At 36.7% G+C, this 18,977-nt stretch overlaps 1 protein-coding gene across 11 annotated transcripts in view; it reads right to left on the bottom strand.

The window, feature by feature from the left end:
- Nucleotides 1–18,977, bottom strand: part of PDE4D (phosphodiesterase 4D) — a 1,115,543-nt gene that overhangs the window by 599,583 nt on the left and 496,983 nt on the right. The gene's annotated exons all lie outside the window — the stretch shown is intronic.

The following is an 18,977-nucleotide window of genomic DNA, read 5'->3' as shown; positions in this document are numbered from 1 at the left end:
CCATGTTGTAGTTGTCAAAGCCAGGTATTTGCTCAACACTGCGGTTTGGTACTTTAGAATGACTGGGGTTACTAGCCTGAGACTCGCCATCAACCCAATTCTCAGTCAACAGAAGGTCTAACAATCTAGAATCAGAATCTGAGAATTCAGAACCTGAGAAAGTACTTTAAACTGTTGCCAATACACCATTACTCCAAAGTTCCAAATGGTGTCTTGGGGCTAGTACTGACTAAATTTAGCTCATTTCCCATGATCACCATCACTCTCCAATCTTCCTGTTAATCCTGATGCTTTATCTCAGTGATCACTATCCCAGATGAAAACGCCTTTGGCTTTGTTCTTACCGCATTCCATTGATATTAAGATGCCACTGATTGTGAGATGCATCATCAATTTGTTAACAGTATTTTTCAGGAGAAAAAATAAACCCTACCTTCTTAAATGAGCACATCGATTGTATGACTCATCCTGATTTCACAAATGGTATAATAATAAAAGAATACTTCAAATGGTCAAAATACAGAATGTCCTTGCTCATATCCTCATTCAGCAGTTTTCTTCTGCTCCAGCATTTTCTGTAAGACTAGACTCTCACTTCCACTGTACTTCCAATATGGTGCTATCCATTAGAATTTTCTACAGTGATAGAAATGTTCTAAAATCTCTGCTGTCCAATATGTTCTAAAATCTCTGCTGTCTACATGTGGCTATTAAACATTTAAAATGTGGCTAGTGTAACTGAGGAAATAAATATTTTTCTTTTATTTTAACTTAAAATGTAAATGGCCACATGTGGCTAGTGGCTACTGTACTGGTTAGCACAGTTCTAGAATCCCAGATCTAACATCCTGAGGCTCCATTAAATGGGCACTACTTCTCCTGCAGTTCTTAAAAACGGACTTTATTTGTGTTTCTCACATTACTAGAACTTGAGGAGGGGTTAACAATTGCTGGTTCTCCATTGCCCTTATAGTCTACCATTCAAACAGCTTCTTTCAACTAACCCGGCCTCCTTTGGAGTCCATATCATCTTCTATTTCCTGATAGCCAGAACTCCTTTCACCAGTTGTATAAGACTCTTATCCTTCTGCCCTAGCTTGTACTGTTACCCTCAATACAATTTTAATCATGGTGACAATTTCTTCATATTCATCTCCACCTCACTTTGGAAAGCCAAAGTCATGGAGATGGTCATCTCTAACTCTGCCTTCCAATACTTTAAGCTCTGCAGTTCCCCCTCCAACTCCAAGACTTAAAACACTATCACAATTTGCATCTCTAATGAAATCTGTTATTTTCCTACTTAAACTTCCTAGCTCACTCTGAACTTGAGAATAACCAGATTCCCCAGAGCTCCTATCTCTTTTTATAAACCTCGATGCCCATTGCTTTCTCTGTACGTTTCAGGCTGTTAAGTATTATTATTATTAACCACATTAACTGGATGTTCCATGAATAATGCTACTTACTTTTACCCGGAGTTCAGTGCCAGGAGAGGAGTCCTATTATTCAACAATTTATTAAAAAGCATTATATTATTTTTCAGTCCCCAACCTTACCTCATTTTCCTCTACTGTCAGTAGAAAGTAATAACAATAATAATAGCTAACATTTCTAAACATTTATAATGTGGTAGGTACTATTCTAAGCATGATATATGTGTTACATCGTTTAATATTCATATGGGCTGTGTTCTTTTGGCCCTACTATTTTTTGTCACTTTAGAGAAGAAGAAATATATATAAAATGGTCTCAATAAAATGAAAGGATAGAAGATACTTTACATGAACTGGCTTAACATCGCTCATGTGAAACCACTACTCGTCCTCTTTCCTTTTCCTGTAAAGGAGAAAAAAGGTTTCCCCTTTCCAAAGTAAATCAATCCATGCATGCTCTTAATTCTACCTTTGAGGATCTTTCTCTTGATTCCATCCACACCTTCATCCTTCAGGACCTTCTCTTTCTCTTTCTTTGGCACATTCATTTATCTCCCTTCCTTCACATGCCTCTGTCCCTACTCACAGAGTGTCTTTCCACTCAACCTACAAATTCTCATTTAAAAACCAAAAATTCCTCTCTCAAATTTGCCTAATTTTTTCTCCAGTCTCCTCCCTTTCCTTTCTTACCCCTTCAAACTTTGTGAAACTGTGGCGGGGCAGTGCGGTACAGTGCAAAGCATGACCCCAGGCAGTGGTGAGGTAGGAAGCCATGGACGTATTGTGGCACAAATATAGTAGCATTCAGCTTTAATATGCAGCAAACTAAAATATCCAGACAGACTGATGCATAGAGGTATTATATGGCCTCTGCCTCTGGATCCAACCATCAAGATATTTAGCCTGTGTCTTAAAGTTAAGAATTTCTCCATATAACTTTTCAATTACCTGGGCATTTCTTCATTTTACCTAGTAGTTCTTCATTTCTCAAATGATAAAACTCTCAGCACGCCTTTAAGCCCTTACAATCTGATTTCTGTCTGTATCAGTTCTTATCCCTATATTTCAATTCCTAAGAGATCATCATTTGACCAAATTTGATGGCTGTATTATTTGTCTTAGCATTTAAATATAAAGTGATGAGTCATTCCAACATTCACTCTTTTTTATGTTCTTTCTATTGTTTAAATTAACTGACAAGAATTGTACATCTTGATGCAGAATTCCAAGATAGCCCCCATTACCATCAGCCCTGGTATTACCCAATGATTATATTAAGTTACATGGAAAAAGAAATTTTTGTGGCTGTAATTAAGGGTACTAATCAGTTGACATTATGATAGAGAAATTTTCCAGACTGTCTAAATTTGTGAGATCTTTGAAAGGAGATAGTTTTCTTTGGCTGGAAGAAATAGAGAAAGTCAGAGAGATTAAAAATGTGTGAAGGATTCAACAGGAGGGAGGTTCTCCAATGCTGAGATGGAGATGACCAATGGGGCAAGAACCTGAGTGGCCCCTAGAAGGCCAGAGGAATCCCCGGCCAACAGACAGCAAGAAAAGAGGGACTTCAGTCCTACAACTGCAAGGAACTGAATTCTTCCAATGACAGGAATGAGTTTGGAAGGTGACCCTGAGCTCCAGATAAGAAACAGCTAGCCAGCACCTTAATTTCAGCCCTGTGAGCCTCTGAGCAGATAACCCAGCCTTGCCAACCTGGATTTCTGACCTAAGAACTGTGAGATGTTATAAAAAAGAAAGAAGGAAATGGGTGTTGTTTTAAGCTACTAAGTTTGTGGTCATTCATTATGCAGCAATGAAAAATAAACACAGCCAAAAGCATCTGGATAATGTATTGCTGCATCTTTTGTATCCATAGACAAGAGGAAGGAGTATCTCATAGCTTTGAAACATTAATTTGTAGATTTTCTTTTAAAATAAAGTCTCACTTCAGGTTAAGTTGGAAAACAAAGGGATTTTGGCAACAGTCTCTTTTAAAAAATCACTTAGACTACCATATTAGTCATAGATTCCTTCGAACATTCCAAAATAAGGTAATTTATTTAACTAATGGCTAGTGTCCTAATTTGTATTAAAATAATGTTTGTTGAATTCTATAAAGTCACAGTTGGATTCTGAAGTATTCAATGGGATGAGCTTCCGTATCTCAAACACTCAAATAAATAATTTCTATTAGAAATAATTTTCTATTAGAAAATTAGATGGGCAAAACAAATCAGTAATGGGGAATGATGGATTTTGTTATTTAATGGCTGTTATGTTACAGAACAAATGGGTGACTTAACTAGCTTCTTAATTTGGAGATTTTAATTATATAAATTTTGGTTAAACAAACTGAAAGTCTGTAGTTTGCGAACATAGAAACAAAGCTTTTTTATAAAAGAAACTTGTAAACTAAGATAAAAACACTCTAAAAACATTAGTATTTTAATGGTGAAAGGATGAGCATTATTTTGTTTAGCTTTCATTGGTAAAAGCATATTAAGAACCAAATCTTGTCACAAGTCATTTGCAACATGAGAATAAATATTCTGATTAAATAAATTAAGGTAATAACCTTAATGAGCAGTGAACTAAAATACCAAAATGCAGTGATGAGTGGAGACATTTTGAGAGCCTGTGAAGTATATGCTTCTATTGCTTCCTGTTCCTAAAACATAAATAAGATCTTTAGTCTACATCTTAAGAATTATTCCTTATAAATATTTTCCAACTTCGCTTTTTTTTTAGTTCTACAATCCACAAATTGTAAAGCTTCTGCTTCTTTTGAAAAACAGTCCCATAGACCCATTATAAAGTTTTATACTTTGCCTTTAATTTTTCACATTTCCCCTGTTCAGTTGCTTAAGAATAGTCTGCTCTACAACCACATTTAGGTAATTAAAAACTCAGTTACGTACTAAGAGTCTAGCCCCTCCAGCAGTATTTTTCATTCTCAAGGATAAATATGCCTGGCTCACTTTAGGCAAGCAACGTTTCTCAAGAATTAAGTAATTAATTATACTGGATGGTGATGAGTTTGGTCAGATCAATGCAAGCAACGTTTCTCATGAGGCAAGCAACCTTTCTCATGAGGCAAGCAACGTTTCTCATGAATTAAGTAATTAATTAAACTGGATGGTGATGAGTTTGGTCAGATCAATGCCATTACAGTAGGAAATACGCTGAGACCACCTATTCTTTTCAGAAAAGTCACCAAGCAGGTGGCGTGGATATTTTGCTACTGTTCAAATGAGGATTAAAATGACAAAAACAGATTATTTTTAAAATCTAGGATTTTTTTTTCCAAATAGGAGCATATTCTAAGTTCATTGTCATATACATTTAATATTTTATTCTTACCTAGGCACTGCATTTTATATAAACAATATGCTTTCCATTACTTTCTAATTTGCATTTTTTCATTAATTATGCCCTCCCTCTCTCTCCATCCTTTTAACAGGCAACATCACTGAATCCATCCTTAAGGAATATAGTCTGGGATTCAGAAATGTATTTGAAGGTGTGCTACTGACCTGAAGTATCAGACGGACTTTTATATGAAGCCAAAAGAGTTTTCACAAAACTTTTTGGTCCAGATTGTTATTCATAGCAGAGGCTGAACAAGGGTGGTGAAAACCTGCATACTTCCTGGGGCTGCGGGAAGAACTGAGCCCACACACAGACACCTGCTGGCTCCTGGCTAGCCGCACCTGTACCTGCATCCATTTGTTTGTTAAGCAAAGAAATAGCTCTGTTCTGTGTCCTTAAAGATTTTGTTTCCCAAAGAGCCATTTGTAAGTTTCATAAGCCAGAGTCTGTAGATTAATTATCTACACTTACCTCTTACTCATCTGAATAGCAAAGAGGAAATGAATTAAAAGTAAAAATTGCTGTGGCACAATCCACAGCAATGATGTTAATGCGATTCTCAAGACAGTCCTTTTAGAGCTTTTTAAAACTTCAAGTTATATACTTTGATTTAATAACTGAAGAAAAGAATGTTTGCAATATACCTGTACCATAAGGAAGAAAAAAGAAAAGAGGAGCTATTCAGTGACAGGAGAGAGCTACGACGCAGGGCAGTGTGGTCAGATTCTGTCAGGCAGCACTGGCTCAGTTCTGCATTTTCTCTGATACCCTCATCTATGCATCCATGGTTCTCTCTCCATGTCCGGCGATGTCCAATAGGATGCTCTGCAATAATGAAGATGTTCTATATCTGCACTGTCCATTATACAATGACCACTAGACACAAGTGGCTATTTACATTTAAATCTATTAAAACAAAATTAAAAATTTAGTTTATTTCACATGTGGCTAGTGACTACCAATTTGGATGGAAAATGACCCTATGTTTTAGTTATAGCGCTTATCATTTATTGAGTCCTGATCTTGAGCCAGAAAGTTTACCTTTGTTTTCACAAATATTTATTGAGGGACTATTTTGTACCAGGCACATACTGTGTCCCAAGACATAATGATTTATTAAACAGGTAAGGTCTAGGTCTCAGGCTAGTGTGAGAGAGAGAAAAAAAATAAGAAAATAATTATATAATTTACTTTTATACAGTTATACATTTTATGTAGGGCAAGAGTATGAGTGTGTTGGGAAGGGCTAGAAGCATTTTTAGAAAAGATGGTCAAGCAAGATCTCTCTGAAACAGTAACCTTTGAACAGTGTAATGGGTTGAAATTCAGATGCTGGAGTCCTCTCCCTCTGGTACCTTAGAATGTGACCTTATTTGGAATTAGGGTTGTTGCAGATGTAATTAGTTAAGATGAGGTCATACTGGAGGATGGTGGGCCCTAATCCATTATGACTGGTGTCCTTATGAAAAAGAACAATTTGGACACAGAACGAGGTGCAGAGGAAAGACAAAAACACAGGGAGAACACCATCTACCAGATAAAGAGGGGCCTGGAAGAGATCTCCCCTCACAGCCCTCAGAAGGAACCAAACCTGCCAACACCTTGATCTCAGACTTCTTGCTTCCAGAATAATGAGACAATAAATTTCTGTCGTTTAAACAATCCCATCTGTGGTATTTTGTTACAGCAGTCCTAGCTAACTAATACAAGTAGACATAGATGGATAAGCTGTGTGAATTGTGCATGTCCTTTAATCCTCAAAGCTATCCTATGGGTTAGGCGTCGAGGTCCTCATTCATCAGATGAGGATATCCAGCTTAAAGGGATTAAGTAATTTGACTGAGGAAGTTTTGCTGTTCTGTGGCAGAGTCCAGACGGAAATCTGAGTTGGCCTGACTGCTGCACCTGAATGCCCTCTTGATATTACTCTCTTTGACTGGTTTGACTTATCTTTTCCTGACTCCACACATATCTGTTTCAATGCAAACTAAAAAATTAATTTTGTCTGTAAATAACATTACCCTATATAGTAATGGCTATAATGTAGTGTTTTGCTTAAAATAAAATTTAAAAACTTAGCAGAAATGTCTTATTTGGCTTTTTTGTTTAAAACAAATTCTATATTTAATTGCCTTAATAATATATAAATCTTGGTCTTTGGAGTATGGATATAGCTATATCTATCCATCTATTACATACATATACATACAGTACATGTTTAGCCTATTGTATATTTTAGGTAAATTTAAGTAGCGTTATGTAAAATGCACAGTCTTCTTCTCTTAGTCTTTTCCCCCACTACTTTCCTTTGTCTTTCATGTGTAAGAGTTGATACTCTTTTATTACTTGCTTCAGAAGATGACAAATTGTTCAAAGTCTTATTTCCATGAGGACAGATAATTTGCTTAATTAATGAACAAGTGTGCACGTTCACAGACCTCACCTTTGTCAAAGAAGCTTTGACATTCTCTTCTGGAGAGTATGAAAAGTTCACTTCTGAGAATATAAGCTCAACACTTGCCCTCCTGAGAATGGACGGCAGAGAGGTCTTAGGAGAACACAGTCCATGATTTGGTTTGCTCAGTTGATGAAAAGAAACCATTTCAGTGGGCAGAAATGTTTATCCAAATGAGAAAGGCTTTTTAGAAATGTTCTAAATATGGCCTGACTTTAATCAAGCAATGCCATCTGTTCCATGAGTGGCAAGGTCACAACTTTTATAAAAGGAATAGCATCCAATGCCAGAAATGAACATACAGAAATACAACTGCTGCCTATACTAAATATGCCTACCTATAATCTAGGAGGTAGATATAGATATAGGTATAGATTAGATATAGATATAGATATATCAGTTTCCGTATGACCTTCACAGGAAGTACTCTGTCCTAGTCCTGTTGTAGAACTTTGATGAGTCATTGATCTTTCCTGAGATTCATTTAGAGTTTCTCTATGTCATGTTTATGGTGAGGATAAAATGAGATCATGTTTGTGATGGTACTTTGTGAACTGTAAAGTACAATGCAAGCAAAAGGCATAGTTTTTACTATCTATAAATAATGGCTCTTAGAAATATTAAAAATTATTTTAAAATATCAATACCTTTTGAGTACCAAGCACACTGTCAATCAATTTACCTGGCATTACCTCATTTTATCTCATAATGACATGATCAATTATGTCCTATTACTATTGTCACTTTGCAGAGGAGGAAACAAGAGCTTTAATAGTTTAGGTGAGTTGCCTAAAGTTATCCAGCTAGTTAATTCTAGAAAGTGGGTTTGAGCCCAGACTGATCACACCCCACAGCCTATTTTCTTAATCACAATCCCTCTCATCTCACCATATCCCCTTAAAAAAAGAGGTTTTTGCTGTTGTTTGTTTGGCTTTTTTTACTATTGAGATAATTACTTTACTTTTGATTTTGGTCAAAAAGATTTTAACATACATTGATAATTTTTAAAATTCTAAAGCAAAACTAATAAAGTTTGAGTAATATATATAATACATACAGCTATCTATAGCAGGAAAAAATCAATATTTATGTTCAAAGCACTAAAGACTATTTACCATGGAGTATTTTACAATCCTATTCTTCTGTACATTTGAAAGACCTATCTTTCATATATAGTAAGTCACCATGGAAATAGCAAAAGTGCCACTATTAACTATTTAGCTGTCTTTTTCAGAATTCTCCATTAATCTTTGTGTGTAGATATTTACACCAATAAATAGTTGATACTACTTAACTTAATGTCATTACTCATCTCTATTATATTTCATAATATAAAAGAGAAATGGGGGTGTGGAGAGGGGCAGATGGAAAACATCATATCAATAGAAAGTGAAGTGATTTGAGAAGAGATTAAAGTTTAATCAGTTTTTTCCTTGACAATGATTAAGATATATGCTATGAGGCAACTGATTATTAAAAAATGAAAAACAAACCTTTAACATACCACACTACATAGAATTTAATAACGGCATTTCTGTAAAAACAATGAATAGTCCCACCAGTGTCAAAACATACGCAAATTGCAAAGCTACAGTGTGTGTGTGTGTGTGTGTGTGTGTGTGTGCGCGCGTGCGCGCGTGCGCGAGCGCATGCACACGTGCCCACGGGCGCCTTAGTCTCAAAGCCTTCTGACAGAGCAAGGCTAAATGCAACACCAGATCCCACTACTGTTTTGAAAAATTGATTATAAATGCCATTTAAGAAACAATGAATCAGCCAATGTAAGTGTTTGAGGATAACTAACTCCTATCAGGGGCCTCAGTTGAGAGACAAATATAGAACCAAACAAGGAAACAACAGGGTTTGTCTGCCCCTTCCTCTCTCCCCCAATCTTTACAGCATTATTTTTCTTTGGCCTTCAAAGATACACATGAACATAGTTATTTTTTAAAGAAATATAAATAGAAAACACAGTTATGAATAGATGGAGTAAACCATAGTGTATTGAGGACACCACGTGGTATTTTATGTGAGAGACTGTACAAAAATTTTTTGTGAAAAAAATGGGGAAGATACAGGATGTCTCAAAGCCCCTGGTTTTCATAACTTTTAAGGCATTAGTGAATTTGTTTTATGGCATTTCACATTTGCTGTGCTGAGTTGTGGGAGTTGGGATGGTCACTGAAATTCTTACCAAAAGTATTACTTTTTATAAAGAGCCACATAGGAGGGTTTTTGTTCTGTTTTAGTTTCATTTTGCTTTTGGTTTTGGGGGAAGTGAGACCAGAAAAATTCCTGCTGAATTCTACCACCAGAAATCTCTCTTTATAGTAAAATATATTCTCTACAATTTTATGAACTTTTTTCAGTAATTTGATTTTTATAATTAACATTAATGATTTTTCAAAATATTCATTACAGATCTATAGCACCATTTTAATGTTATTTTATAGTCTCTTGGAAGAACCATTGGTATAACTGGTCCCCTCTTTGGGGTTCTTTCCCTTTTTCCTATTATAAACAATATTGAGGTGAACATATTTTTAACAGATATCTTGGCTCATTTATCTGAATACACCCTAAAGTTAAATTCCTATAGAGGAGAGAGAGTCTTGAGTTCTGGAAAGATAGTTTGTATTTTAGAATGATAGTTCTTGGTGGTGACAATTTGGGGGATGGATCCACTGGGCGAGAGAGGAGACCAAACACTGAGAAGCCTATAACCTAAACTCAGGCAGTGGCAACAGAAGCACAAGTGATAAGAGCAGAAAAGACATTTAGAAGGTGGAATTGACAGGATGTGGAGACTAATCCATATGGGGCAGAGGAGAGATTTCAAAAGAGAGAAGAGTCAAGGGTGGCCTGAAGGCTTCTAGCTTGAACACTGGGGAGAAGATAATGAGTTCCAAATTGAACATGCTGTGTTTGAGGTGGCTTCAAGGCATCCTGGTATAAACAGTCAATGGGCAGAGCACAGGTAGAGCTATAATAGGATCCTATGACAGAGACCTGCTCAGATCTATACATCTAAGACGACAGCAATAAAATCTAGTTTTATTTTACAATACTCACTCTGCTATCACGTGCCCATCTGCTTGCTCCCATTACCTTCTCCTTTCACCCCTCAAATTTTAAAAATATAATGAGTATGTGGTGGGATAGGGATTACACATCAAAGTTTCTTTTTATTGTTGTCCAAAGTTACTGAATTTGATGTAACAGATTTTTTTGGTTTTATTTTTAAACATTAACACCTCAGCTTTAAATAATAGCTTTGATCTCACAATGGAGGATGCTGATTGAGGAAGGAAAACAATTGTAGACTTAAAATCAGAGTGCATCTGGAACCAAAAACATTGTTGGAAGGTAGAATTATATTTTGAAAAATACTTACACTTGCATCAAGACATTTCTACCATAACTTTAAAAGGTGTGTATGTTTTTATTACAAATTTACCGATTGGAGAAAACTGAGGTTCTGAAAAGCTAAATAATTTTTCTGTGTTTCACAGCTGATAAATATCAAAGTTGGGACTTGAACCCTGCCCTTCAGACTCCAACAGCAGAGTTTTTCCCACTATCTTTCAACTGCATCATTTTTTTCTTTACTGCCTCTTTCTCCACTTTCTCTTTCTCCTCTTTCCCCTAATCATGAAACTTTAAGTTGTTAATTCAAAGTTTATCTCATTCTTACGGCATGGAAACTTTCAAGTCATTTCATGAAAACTGATAAAAGTCTTGCCTTTGTACTGCATAGCTGAGCCGATGCACAAGACTCTCAGTCTGTTCCTATGAAAACTCAGCCTGCTGCCCCACTGGGACAAACTGTTAAGCCCTGGCTGACTCACAGCCCTGTGGATATTACTTGGAACCCTTTCCTAGTAACCTGTTCTTCTCTTGTACTCTTCAGTGACCTTCGACTCCATAAATCCTGCCTGATAAGTATGGGTGCAACTCAAGCTCATACTGCTTTTTGGAATCATTAAATAGTCACTTCTTGTACTAAAAGGAAAGATTTTAAAGTCTGCCTCTTTCTCAATACTGAAAAAGCTCTAAAAATTTATTATAAGGCCATTATCATTCTTTAACTACATGGATGAGGCTTAAAGCCATCCTGTACCTCTCTCTTGCTTTCTCTTCTTCATTCCCAGAGATTTATAGACTATGATTCCCATGTAATGCCACCCAGAAGTCGTTTTTATTCAGGGTTTTTTTTAGACTGAGTCTGATTCAGAACCACTTATTTTATTGGTTCAGTTTTTTTAATCTTGAAGGTGAAAGTGACTTTCTTTGGCTTCCCCATTTATTTTAGAAAGCCACTGTAACTGTGACAGGAGAAATCTAACCAAGATGACACACAAAAATATTCTGATCAAACTCAATTCTTATTTTCAAACTCAATTCTTATTTTGGGTAGAATGCTTGGTGTCACTTTTTAAAATAACAGCTTTATTGAGCCGCGACTGAGATACAATGAGCTGCACATATTTAAAGTGTACAGGTTAACAAGTTTTGCCATACGCATATCCCCATGAAAACATAACCACAAGCAGGGTAATGAACACTTCCATCATTCCTAAAAGTTCCCTTAGGTTCCTTCTGAATCCCTCTTTCCTCCACACCCCTGTAGGCATACCATATTCAGACATCAAACCCTCTCCAACTTCTCTATAAACTCAATTTTATTTTAATAAAAAATATAACAAGATTCCTTTACGATGTGACAAGATTATCCAAGGGGGAAAATGGAACCTTGAAGAAGATTTGTTACAAATTAGAAAATAAGATGAACATGCCAATATATAATAAAACTAGGCAAAGTACATAGGCAAAGAATCCCCCTTCCTCCCCAGAAGGCTGAAAAACAAGTTGAAATCGAACTAATAATTAAAGAAATGACAATTAAAATAACAGAGGTATTCATTTATGTTGATCTTTTCGGCAAAGATCCCAAAGATAAAAAAAATGCTAAAGGTTGGAGAGGGTTTTTGAAAGGAGACAGTAGTATATCGATGGAAAAAAAGGACAGATTTCTGGAGGCTAATTTGGTTAGAACTATTGTAATACTAAATGGACATTATTTTTGATCTAGCAACTTGTCTACAAATTAGTACTAAGGAAATAAACAAGTGAACAATGTCGACAAGTTAGGAGCAACATCAATGCTTGTTAGCAAATTGGTTAAATCGAGGCGATGGAGCTGGGAACGTGGGGAGGTCAGGGCAGGTGGAGTTTGCTGAGCAGAGCGGCAGAGGGGCCCCCAGGCAGAGAATTTCGACGTCCCCAATGGCTCCCCTCCAGTCTTCAGCTGACCATCCATCAGCTGAGTTGGTGGGGTTTCTAGCAAAGGGCAGGAGGCAGGGATAACAAAGGGGCAAGAGGAAACTTTTAGGGGTAATAGCTAGGTTTGTTGTATTGATTTTAGTAATTTTCTCACAGATGTATATATACATCAAAATTTGTCACACTGTATGCTTTAAATACGTGCAGTATATTGTATATGGTTTTATCTCAATGGAGTTTTTAAAATAATTTTGTAAAGAAAAATTAATGTGATTTAAAATGGACTGCTGGGGTAGCATATTGCTAAAATGAACTCTTTTCATATACACCATGCAACTTAGCATCAATTTACATTTACATCTCTTCATGCTATCCCAATACAATGTAAGAAAGCAAGTGAGGATGCTACCAAAATATCTCTATAATTTGTATCCAGATGTAGCTAATTCTTTATTTTTTTAACATCTTTATTGAAGTATAATTGCCTTACAATGCTGTGTTAGTTTCTGCTTTATAACAAGTGAATCAGCTATACATACACATACATCCCCATATCTCCTCCCTCTTGTGTCTCCCCTCCCACCCTCCCTATCCCACCCCTCTAGGTAGTCACAAAGCACCGAGCTGATCTCCCTGTGCTATGTGGCTGCTTCCCACTAGCTACCTATTTTACATTTGGTAAAATTTTGGTGGTTTTCTTTATTGGATCAAAGTTTTCCTAACATGCGACTATTTAATCATGACTTATCACTCTAACAAACCATAATTCACTAATAACACACAAAACCATAGACCAGAGTTTGCCCACCCTCTTCTCCCCATAATACTGATGATCTGATGATGCCTAGCATCTCTAGAAGATATATCAATGTTATTAGCTCCAAGAGGGAAAGGATTTCATGCCAAGATAGGTATAATCATTCATGAAGCAAAGTCTAGGGAATTTAAAACAAGCTTTTGTTTCACTGAACATTAAGAGCTATTCTTCCAATAGGACATTTATAGGAAAATGGGAACGCCAGGTGACCATATTCTATGGGGCTGGCCTGAGCTATATCTACATCATGGCTGGATGTTGCATGTTTGTTCCCTGAATCAGCAAATTATCATCAGGACAAAATTATCTATATTGACTGCTCTCAAACAAATTATTTGAGGTATAATATTATCTTGCAGCCGACTGTGGGGATTTGGGATACTGCATTGGTCTAAGTAATGTATTACTGATCTACAATTAAACTGATCTGAAGGTCAAACTTCTAGGATTTCTTTCAGTCTCACATTCTGAATCAATTACTATCTTTTCGGAATGGCTATATTAGAGGTCCCTGACTCATCTTTAGCCAGGATAACAGGAATAAACCCAGTGTTACAGTATGTGGGCTGCAAATGCAACAAAATTAGTGCCTCTATATTTTGCCTTACAGATTGTTTCTGAATTATAGTCCTACAGTCAGGCTGCCTTGCTCACTTGAAGTTTCTATATTGACAGAGAATTTAAATAACCCACTTGTTTACACTGAAACTTAGTCCAGAGGTTCTCATCAGCATTTATTTCAGGTTTTTCAGATGAATTACCCTGTCCGTCAATATGTATGCTTATAGCATTTGTATTTCTTATGTACGTTTGTGTGTGTGTGTGTGTGTGTGTGTGTGTGTGTGTGTGTGTGTGTTTTAATCAGACAATGGTGAATTCTCAGCTTCTTGAGGACTATAGTAAAAAAACCTAAAGGACAGTCCAGATCATAAATAGCATTTTCTACTCTCTGAATTAGGTTTACATCCTATTATCACATAATACCATTTGGTGTTTTAAAATAAACCAAGGGGAACATTTCACATAAAGGTATTACTTCTTTCTATGCAGGTCATAATACTGGGAAACAAATGCACATTTAAAGCTTAGTGGAGCCCAGCTATTTTTCCCCTTCAAAAGATTATGCTATTAAATGAGTGAGGTGAATTAAAGTAGTATAAGTTGTGAAATTAAAAACTTCTAGAGGAGGGCTTCCCTGGTGGTGCAGTGGTTGGGAATCTGCCTGCCAGAGCAGGGGACGCGGGTTCGAGCCCTGGTCTGGGAGGATCCCACATGCCGCGTATCAACTGGGCCCGTGAGCCACAACTACTGAGCCTGCGCGTCTGGAGCCTGTGCTCCGCAACAAGAGAGGCAGCGATAGTGAGAGGCCCGCGCACCGCAATGAAGAGTGGCCCCTGCTCACCGCAACTAGAGAAAGCCCTCGCACAGAAACGAAAGACCCAACACAGCCAAAAATAAATAAATAAATAAATAAATTTATTTAAAGAAAAAAAAAACTTCTAGAGGAGAATGCGTGAAAAGAACTTCATTGAAATATCTGAGAAATGGTGGCTAAACTCTAGGAAAAATAGAACTACTTTTGTATAACTGTAAGGCCAACTTCTTTGTCTCCTTAGGCAATTTGCTGTGGTCTAGATATTTTCCTGTCCACCAAAGAAGAGGGTTTATCATGAAGGGCAAAGTTTCAGGCCTCTTTCCAAGGCACTGGAAATACTGGGTTGACATATTCAGATGATATGGGAATTTGGCAAAAGTAAGATATTTTAACTGTAGTCATTAAAAATGTCTACTCACTGATTTTTTTCTATGCACTGATGCTTCCCCTTAGCTTGGGTGGCACTGGAGTGACTGTGGACCTTTTTGAGATCTGGCTAATTAAAAGTTGAACTAGAGATGCATTTAGTTCAGGTTTGGTGAGATTATTTGGTGGCTCTTAGTTTCTTCCCTGTATCCTTAGGTTACTGCTAGCTGTCCCACAGTTGCATTGTCCTATCATTCTCTACATAGAAAACATTATAGAATCATGGTCATATGAAGAGACAGAGAATACCCAGCCAAAAACTATAAAGCACCCCCCAAATCATAATTTTATAGATTTTTTGACGCCTGTGGAATTTGTCAGCTTTATTAAATTTGTAATTTGTCATGATTTCCTTTTTTAGTCTAAAGTATTCAGTTGTTACTTAATGTTGTATTTGTGTTAAAGTGGGCTCCCGGAGTTGTATAAAGGCTCAGGTGCCATACAATCTGGACCTACTCCTTGTAAACCACAAAAGTCACCCTGAGATACGAAGAGGTAACTTCCTTTACACTATGACTAAACAGTATAATGAATATGAATCTATTTGTTAAACACCAAATTGTGATATTCAGCATTTTTAGGGACTGATTCTGGTGGTCATCCAGGAATATAATAGGCTTACTCCTATTGCCAAGCTAAAAATAAATTAATTAATTAAGATGAAAAGATTGCCCCTTTTTCTTGATTGCACTGAAATAAAAATATTATATTCCTCATAATACATTCTGAATTTAAATTGCCTTACAAGTGCTGTATGTAAATGCATAGTTCTCCCGAAGTATATTTTAAAAATCGTTACACATAAAACCAAAGTTTATGTTCTCAATGTATAGCAATGTATTTTGACAATCTTCTGGTTAAATATTCACAAGCATATATAAGTTAGGATTAACACTGTGATGGGCTTTGTACGTTTCTTACCAAAAGAGATAAAACTTGTAAACGATATATTCCACACGTCTGTTGTACTTGGTCAGCCCCATAGCCCTTCCTACAGATTGCACACAGCTCAGCATCTCCACAGCCTTCAGGCCGAGATGGAAGTTTTCATCAGGTTCAGCAAATTATATAAATCATGCATGACAAAAGACTGTTACAATAGAGCTGGTGTTACAGATCATTTCTGTGTAATAATTTATAGCTTAATATTGGTAAACTAAGGTTAATATTATAAAAACACTGATCAAACCTTTATCTATACCTAATAAGAATAGGATTATTATATTTAAAACTATGAATTTAGATATGCTGAATACACGTATGAGTCATGTTGTTATTTCCTGTCCTTTCCTTGTACGTTATTTGTAAATATACATTTATAAATCTTATTTTTGAAGTTGGGGAATCTAAATTTTTTTAAAAAATAAGGAAAACAGTGATTTCAAATACACCTATACCTGTATAAATATACCTGTAAAATATGCAGGTATTGTGACACACTTTAAAGAATTAAAATTTGTCTTAAGATGTATCTTCTACCGTATCAATTATTTGTGCCGGCGATAACTGCAAATAAGACTGCAGAAGGTCAGAGGTGAGGGTTTACAGAGAAAAAGTATTTTTTTTTTTAATTATTTATTTATTTATTTATTTTTGGCTGCGTTGGGTCTTCGTTTCTGTGCGAGGGCTTTCTCTCGTTGTGGCAAGTGGGGGCCACTCTTCATCACGGTGCGCGGGCCTCTCACTATCGCGGCCTCTCTTGTTGCGGAGCACAGGCTCCAGACGCGCAGGCTCAGTAGTTGTGGCTCATGGGCCCAGCTGCTCCGCGGCATGTGGGATCCTCCCAGACCAGGGCTCGAACCCGTGTCCCCTGCATTGGCAGGTGGATTCTCAACCACTGCGCCACCAGGGAAGCCCGAAAAAGTATTTTTAATTCTTTTAATCATGAACATATTTTAAGAAAGCATTCAGAAGAAAAAGGCTGAAGCATAAGATTATACAAATGTGCTCACATTAAGAAACCCAATATTCTATAAAGATTTGAATTAAAATCAATTTAGGAAATAATTTGCCTTAAAAGGTTACTGAATGGAACTACTAAACACGTAACTTGTTAATACAATTTTATTTTTATATATCTTTTCAGGAAGAGATATATGTAAAATGAGGTACAACCAAATCAGTGATTTTTAACCTGGAATCAGTACCTTGTAACGGTAACATGTATATGATCCCACTGGCACCTGTACCCCTAAAATTAAAGGCAAATTCTCCGTGTGATTATGAGTATACATATAGTTTCCAAGAGAGTGTTGCTAGATCTCATTGGATACTTAGAGGATTCCAGAACCCCTAAAAGAGTAAAACACATAAACCTAATCTATTTTATTTTCCAACTGGAATAGAGCATTTTCATGGGGAAGAACAAAGAAAAGAAATGAATTTCTAAATGTGATAGTGATGTCCCAGTTCTACCCAGGCATCACAAGATAGGGAGAAAAATAAATTCCAAGATTTTGATAATGTCAAGGAACAAAGTGCTCAGGAGACATATTCACTGAACAATTCCCAAAGTGCTCATGTGTGAGCAATGTGAAAATTCTAAAAATGGTTTTCAGTGACATCTCAATAATTCTTCAAAATATCAGATTAAAAACCAGAGTCTTTTTCCAAGTCAGTCTCAAACACGACTACATGTTACCCCTATGTTGTCAGAACCATGACATGACAATTTTAAATACTCTTTGAGCCTAGGTTACTTCAGTAACCAAAACAGTATGAATATGAGCTTTCAAATTCATTAAAGGACAAAGAGGATGATTAATTATTCATTTATTTTAAGGTTATAAAAAACTGCCTTCAATATTAATGACTGGAATAGTAAGTGACAGCAACATTAGGCCTGACACTGACAGCAAGCCTGATTGTGAAGTCTGCTATATAAGAGATGAGGCAACAGCGTGGAATTTCTCAAAAAGTCTGCCACAAGGGACTTCCCTGTTGGTACAGTGGTTAAGACTCTGCATTCCCAATGCAGGGGGCCCGGGTTCGATCCCTGGTCAGGGTACTAAATCCCACATGCATGCCACACTAAGAGTCTGCATGCTGCAACTGAAGATCCTGCATGCCGTGACTAAGACCCAGCGCAGCCAAATAAAAAAAAGTCTGCCACGAGAGGAATTATTGAAGCAACTTGGACATCTAACCCCAAACAGATGCATTTAACGGAGGAGATGTTGGCTGTGCTCGGTTGTATTTTCAAGGCAAAGAGAGATCGTTAGAATTATTTCGTGTCTCTCAAGTGACATGCAATACCCAACAGGAGGTGGTAGGAAACCAGACTTCTTCAGCACAAAGAATACTTTTCTCAAAATGAGTCGTGAGCAACAAGGAAAGAGCTGGTCCTTGTAAGTTGGCTTTCCCTCCTGAAAAGACCATTTTAGGTATCAGGAATGTTCTGAAAGGGATTTCTAAGCTGAACGGGAATTTGGATTCTTGTATGTAGGGAAATCCCTGTCTCTAACTTAAATTCTGTGGTTCTATGATTTATTAAGAATAATTGTTTGCCACTGTAGAGCTTGCCACGGCCTGATAATAGGGCAGCTACCTAAAGATGGCCTTTAGATAGCAATCGGTAAATGCTACATGGGAGGCCAAAGGCTAGAGATGTCAGTACAGAATAAGTGGTACACAAAATACAGAATTTTACTGCCAGATGCATTCATGAATTTTAAACCACAGCTCAATTACCTTCTTCTCTAAGAAGATATGAGGAAAAGATTAAAGCTCTTCAAGGCAAAAGCATTATATAAATCCAAAGCATTCTCATGCTCTGGAAATGCATTTGCATGTAGAAGTGTGGGCAAAGGGAGGACT

Source organism: Balaenoptera physalus, assembly GCF_965194825.1.
Source record: "Balaenoptera physalus genome assembly, chromosome: 3".
Lineage (NCBI taxonomy): Eukaryota > Metazoa > Chordata > Mammalia > Artiodactyla > Balaenopteridae > Balaenoptera > Balaenoptera physalus.
This window is presented reverse-complemented; position numbering and strand designations above follow the sequence as displayed.